Here is a 6,892-nt window from a genome sequence, read left to right as displayed (position 1 = left end):
TTTTTATTTTTATTTTTTTTTACAGATATAGAGAGAGGAATAGATAAGGACAGACAGACAGGAACGGAGAGAGATGAGAAGCATCAATCATCAGTTTTTCATTGCGACACCTTAATTGTTCATTGATTTCTTTCTCATATGTGCCTTGACCGTGGGGCTACAGCAGACCGAGTAACTCCTTGCTTAAGCCAGTGACCTTGGGTCCAAGCTGGTGAGCTTTGCTAAACCAGATGAGTCCGCGCTCAAGCTGGCAACCTCGGGATCTCGAACCTGGGTCCTCGGCATCCCAGTTCGGTGCTCTGTGCACTGTGCAAGCACCTGGTCAGGCTATTTTCTTTTTTTTTAAATTTTCTTTCATAATTGAGATTTTATTGGCTGTTTTGAGGATAAATACACAGACATTTCAATTTGTACACAATTCTTAACATACGTAACAAAAGTGTAAAATCATGTAGTTGTGATTCTTTTTTTTAAATTCTTTTCTAAACAGTTATTACAATGACTTTCCAGCTTAAAATTTGGGGCTAATTTTCCTTGATAGACTATCAAGTACCAGTATCTTCAGATGTTGACACACTGTCACATCAGTCCCACTAAGTCACAATTTAATATCATATGTACTACATAATCAAATTCTTAATCTTTCACAGCACATTAACAGTTACTAGGAACACTGGACTACCACACCAGAGATGTTACAGAGCGCACAAACTTCTGACAGGGAGAGCAAAGATCAAGGAGTGGTTTCCTTTAGGAAACAATTCTACCAAAACCATGGAAATAGAAGTAATTTCAAATGTTCAAGACATTAAATGCACAACTGACTCCAAATTGCCATTTAGTATGCTTTGTGTTATAGGATATAAAAATGACCCCCATCTACGGAATGTTAAGCTGACATCCAAGACAATCAAAGCCTTCCAAAGTCATATCTCACTATTTTTTGGTTGTGCCAAAAAATAAACAACCAGAAAATGATTTCATCTCTTAAAAAAAAGCATTTGTACTTAAAACAATGAGATGAGGTGGAATTCCCTCCTTCTTAAAAATGTTTCTAGCCTGACCAGGCGGTGGCGCAGTGGATAGAGCGTCGGACTGGGATGCAAAGAACCCAGGTTCGAGACTCCGAGGTCGCCAGCTTGAGCGCGGGTTCATCTGGTTTGAGCAAAAGCTCACCAGCTTGGACCCAAAGTTGAGGGCTGAATCAAGGGGTTACTTGGTCTGCTGAAGGCCCACGGTCAAGGCACATACGAGAAAGCAATCAATGAACAACTAAGGTGTTGCAACGAAAAACTGATGATTGATGCTTCTCATCTCTCTTCTCCATTCCTGACTGTCTGTCCCTATCTATCCCTCTCTCTGACTCTCTCTCTGTCCCTGAAAAAAAAAAATGTTTCTAGAGCTACTAAAAAACTTGCATTTACAAAGTAGTTGATTAAAATATTCCTCTGGATTGTACCAGAAGAGAGACAGGGACCGCTGATATGAAAATATGAAATGGTGTGTGACATTAATCAGACTTGGCTTCTTTTTCTCCTGTTTCCTCTGAGACTGGGCTCTCCTCGTGTTTAGTTCCTCTGTTTTCCACAGGCCTTTTTTTTTTTTTTTTTTTTTTTACAGAGACAGAGAGTCAGAGAGAGGGATAGACAGGGATGGAGAGAGATGAGAAGCATCAATCATCAGTTTTTTGTTGCAACACCTTAGTTGTTCATTGACTGCTTTCTCATATGTGCCTTGACTGCGGGCCTTCAGCAGACCGAGTAACCCCTTGCTGAAGCCAGCAACCTTGGGTCTAAGCTGGTGAGCTTGGCAACCTCAGGGTCTTGAACCTGGGTCCTCCGCATCCCAGTCCGATGCTCTATCCACTGCGCCACCTCCTGGTCAGGCACGCAGGCAGATCCTTAGGTTCCTGGTTAGCCACTTCGGCCTGTTTTCCCTTTGCTCCCCTTTTCCCTCTTGTCACTGCATTTTTTGGTCACTGATTTGTCCTTTCTGGCTGCCTTTTTGTGTTTTGTTTCCACTTTTGTAGAAGCTGGTTTAGCTGACAACCTCACTGATCTCCTCGTGGGCTCCTACTTCGCCGACCCTTCAGCAGAGCTGACCTTCCTTTTAGGCATCATGGAGGCGGGGGTGGAGGGGCGTGCTGTGTGTCTTCATGAACCTGGGCTGCCTGGCCACTGCCGCTTCTCCTGCCACCCAAACTGCTTGGACCCCTCAGGCTTTATTTTACAATTAAAGTATACATTATGATATTAGTTTTAGGTGTGCACCCCAATGATTAGACATTACATAATACCATACAGTTATTAGAATATAATTGACTGTATTCCCTATGCTGTACTTTATATCCCCATGACTGTATTATAACAACCAATTTGTACTTTTTAATGCCTTTGTGGTAAGGTACCAAAGAATTGCAAAAATTAATATTAATATTAATTTTTGGAGGAAAATTCAGGCTTCTTGTCCTGTCCTTTCTTTAGAGAATGGAAGGAGAAGAATGCAGAAGCTTTCTGGCTTGCAAGGATGACTGGGTCATTTAGTTTAACTATAGAATAAAGGTTATCTGAAGAACTTCCTTTCCCTTTCAATAAGAGACAGTATTTACATATCCTACACTGATTTTAACTCTCCCTCCCTTCCTGGAGTCCTGAGAGTAACATATACCTCTAGGCAAAGGGAGGGGAGATAGACACTAAAAGATTTGTGAGTGTCTTTGATATGTAAAACAACATCAGTATTGTGTTACCTTGAAAGTTTATTGTTTTTTATAGATCCTCTAGACAAATGTTATAAGCTTGTTAATGATTGTGTCATGCTCTCCCTTCTTTTCCCTCAACCTGTATGTGGTTAAGGGTATATAACCAGCCTCAGAGCTATATTTGACACTGCACAATTTGGGTCAGCTATACCCCGTGTACGTCATATGCAGCTGGCTTAATCAATAAATCTCCTCTTAAAAATTCTTCTGGGCCCTGGCCGGTTTGCTCAGTGGTAGAGCATTGGCCTGGCGTGCAGGAGGCCCGGGTTTGATTCCCGGCCAGGGCACACAGGAGAAGCACCCATCTGCTTCTCCACCCCTCCCCCTCACCTTCCTCTCTGTCTCTCTCTTCCCCTCCCGCAGCCAAGGCTCCACTGGAGCAAAGTTGGCCCAGGCACTGAGGATGGCTCTGTGGCCTCTGCCTCAGGCGCTAGAATGGCTCTGAAAGCGGCAGAGCTATACCCCAAGATGGGCAGAGCATCGCCCCCTGGTGGGCATGCTGGGTGGATCCCAGTCGGGCGCATGAGGGAGTCTCTCTGATTGCCTCCCCGACTGCCTCCCTGGTTCCAACTTCGGAAAAATACAAAAAAAAAAATTTCTTCTGTATCCTACCTTGGTGTCTCTACATAAACCCACAACCCACTTTACAATGCCTTCACCTTTTCACCCATCCCCCCAACCCCTCTTCCGTTTGGCAACTGTCAAAATGTTCTCTGTATCTATGTATCTGTTTCTTTCTTTTTTAAAGATCTTATTTATTAATTTTAGAGAGAGAGGGAGAGAGAGAGAGAGGGAGTGTTGGGCAGATAAAATATATTATGCTCACTTTGTTAAAGATGGCACTGCCCACTTGGAAGCCCGTCGGCCAGGTGATGGTATTGGTTGCCCTTATGCTTGGAATAAGTGTAATTATATTAATGTGTGTTGGGGGCGGGCTATGGGCAGGCAGGATTCTTGTAGCCTGGGGCTTGGTTTCCCACCCTTTTGATGTGGGGTGGTGCAATCCTATCATGCCTCAGATAAGTGACTTTGTATTAGAGATTTCCTTATTTTGTATATTGGATTAAAGGATTTGATTTCTGCACTATAATGTGGGGCAGACCGGGAGCTTGCTCTCTCGGTTCCTGAGATTAGCATTAGAGGAGAGACCAGAGAGGAGAGTAGAGAAAGGCCACATGGAGGAGGCCAGGAGAAGCAGCCAAGATGGTGGAGTGTTGAAGGAGAAGCCAGTTCATGCAGAGTTTGTGCAGAGAGAAGGAGATGGGGAACAGAGGTGAATAAGGCTGGTGAGGTAGAAACCTTTGATTCTAGGAAACTCAGATAAGTCAGTAGCTTTGTGAGCACTGAATGAGTGGGTTTAGGAGCTCAGTGTGTGTTTTTACTTGCCCACCGGGTGCAAGCTAGGGTTAAAGGTAATGGCCCACCAGTTCTTGGCTCCATTGTTTCATTACCGTCTGTCCGAATCTAATGCAAACTTGCATGGGCCTGGTGGCTATGATGGTGGCCATGGCTACTGGCTTTACAGGGAGCAAGGTCGTAGTTGCTTCATTTTAGTTGTTCACTGATTGCTTCTAGTATTGACCTTAATGGGGCAAGCCCAGGGTTTCGAACCAGTGACCTCAGTGTTCCACCACCACAGGTCTGGCCCATGAGTCTATTTCTGTTCTGTTTGTTCATTTATTTTGTCCTTTTAGATTCAATTGTTGATAGATATATATTCATTGTCATTTTTTAGTATTTTAATCCCTTCTTCCTTCCTCCTCTTCTTCTTTTTCTGGAAAACCTTTAACATTTCTTGTAATACTGGTTTGGTAGTGATGTACTCCTTTAGCTTTTTCTTTTCTGGGCAGCTCTATCTTTTCTTGGATTCTAAATGATAGCTTTGCTAGGGAGAGTAATGTTGATTGGAGGTCCTTGCTTTATATCACTTTGAATATTTCTTGCCACTCCCTTCTGGCCCACAAAGTTTCTGTTGAGAAATCAGCTGACAGTCTTGGGGAAGCTCTCTTGTAGGTAACTATCTGCTTTTCTCTCTCATTTTTTAAGATTCTCTCTTTGTCATTAACCTTTTGTATTTTAATTATGACATGTCTTGGTTTGAATCTATTTGGATTCATCTTGTTTGGCATTCTCTGTGCTTCCTAAAGTTGTATTTCTATTTCCTTCACCATTTAGGGAAGTTTTTTTTTGTTTGTTTGTTTTTGTTTTTATAATTTTTTTATTTTATTTTACTTATTCATTTTAGAGAGAAGAGAGAGAGACAGAGAGAGAGAGGAGAGAGAGACAGGGGAGGAGCTGGAAGCATCAACTCCCATATGTGCCTTGACCAGGCAAGCCCAGGGTTTCGAACCGGCGACCTCAGCATTTCCAGGTCGACGCTTTATCCACTGCGCCACCACAAGTCAGGCAGGGAAGTTTTCTGTTATTATTTTTTTCTGTAGGTTTTCAATTTCTTGCTCTATCTCTTCTTCTGGCATCCCCATGATGCAACTATTGATATGCCTGAAGTTGTCCAAGAGGCTCCTTACAGTATTTGGGGTGTTCTTTTTTCATTTTGCTGTTCTGATTGGTTATTTCTTGCTTCCTTATATTCCAAACTGCTGATTTGATTCTCACCTTCATCTATTCTACTATAGATTCCCCTTAAATTATTCTTCATTTCAGTTAGTATAAAGCCAGTAGCTGCAGCCACCATCACAGCCACCTGGCCCATGCAGGTTTGCATTTGATTTCGGACAGACAGTAATGAAACAACGGAGCCAAGACCTGGTCGGCCATCATCTTTATCCTATCTTGCACTCAGCGGGCAAGAAACATACACAGAGGGAAAACACTTCCCTTTTCATTCAGGGCTCCCCAAGCCACTGACTTATCCGAGTTTCCTAGAATCAAAGGTTTCTACCTCACCAGCCTTATTCACCTCTGTTCCTCATCTCCTTCTCTCTGCTCAAACTCTGCACAAACTGGCTTCTCCTTCAGCGCTCTGCCATCTTGGCTGCCTCTCCTATATAATGCTAATTTCAGGAACCACGAGAGAGAGCTCCTGGTCTGCCCCATTTTATAGTGCAGAAATCAAAACCTTTAAACCAGTATACAAATAAGGAAGTCTCTGATACAAAGTCACTTATGTGAGGCACAAATGGGATTCCTCATAAGAGTGCATCACCCCACATTATGCAACAGTCAAGGGTGTGGGGAGAAGCTTAGGTTTGAAAGATCTTAGTATTAAAAGGACAAGAAAGACTTAGTCTTAAAACTAAGCCTTAGGCTATAAGGACCCTGCTGCTTACAGCCTGTCTTCCACACCCAATGCAAGCTATAAGCAAGTAAACATATATATCATATTTACAAATTTATTTGACCAACAGTTAGCATATCCTTTATTATTTTTTAAAAAATATTTTTGATTGGTTGATTTTAGAAAAAGAGGGAAAGGAGAGAGATAGAAAGAGAGAGAGAGAGAGAGACATTGATTTATTGTTCCACTCATTTATGCATTCATTTGTTGATTCTTGTATGTGCTGTGACCAGTGATTGAACCCGTAAATTTGGCCTTTCAGGACAATGCTCTGACTGAGCCACCTGGCCAGAGTATTTTCTTTATTTCTGTTCGGTCCTTTTTATGCTGTTGTGGTTTCCACAAAGTTTATTGAGCATCCTTAAAATTAGTGAAGTTTTTTTGTTTTTAGCGAGAGAGACACAGACAGGGACAGACAGGAAGGGAGAGAGATGAGAAGCATCAAGTTATAGTTATGGCACCTTAGTTGTTCATTGATTGCTTTCTCTTATATGCCTTGACTGGGGGTGGGGGAGGTGGCTCCAGCCAAGCCAGTGACTTTGGGCTCAAGCCAGCAACCATGGGGTCGTCTGTGATCCCACGCTCACGCCAGATGAGCTCGCGTTCTAGCTAGTGACCTTGGAGTTTCAAACCTGTGTCCTCATTGTCCTAGGCTGATGCTCTATCTACTGTGCCACCACCTGGTCAGGCTGTTTGTTCATTTTTTATAACTAGTGTTTTGAACTCTGCATCTAGTATATTTCTTGTCTCCATTTTGTTTAGTTCTTTTTTTGGAGTTTTGTTCTGTTTTTTCATTTGGAACATGTTTCCTTGTCTTCTAATTTTGGCAGCCT

At 42.6% G+C, this 6,892-nt stretch overlaps 1 pseudogene; it reads right to left on the bottom strand.

The window, feature by feature from the left end:
• Nucleotides 1–1,510: 1,510 nt before the first annotated feature.
• LOC136389322 (non-histone chromosomal protein HMG-14-like) lies at nucleotides 1,511–2,120 on the bottom strand (annotated as a pseudogene).
• Between the last annotated feature and the right edge of the window lie 4,772 nt (nucleotides 2,121–6,892).

The sequence above is a fragment of the Saccopteryx leptura genome, chromosome 1 (assembly GCF_036850995.1).
Source record: "Saccopteryx leptura isolate mSacLep1 chromosome 1, mSacLep1_pri_phased_curated, whole genome shotgun sequence".
NCBI lineage: Eukaryota > Metazoa > Chordata > Mammalia > Chiroptera > Emballonuridae > Saccopteryx > Saccopteryx leptura.
This window is presented reverse-complemented; position numbering and strand designations above follow the sequence as displayed.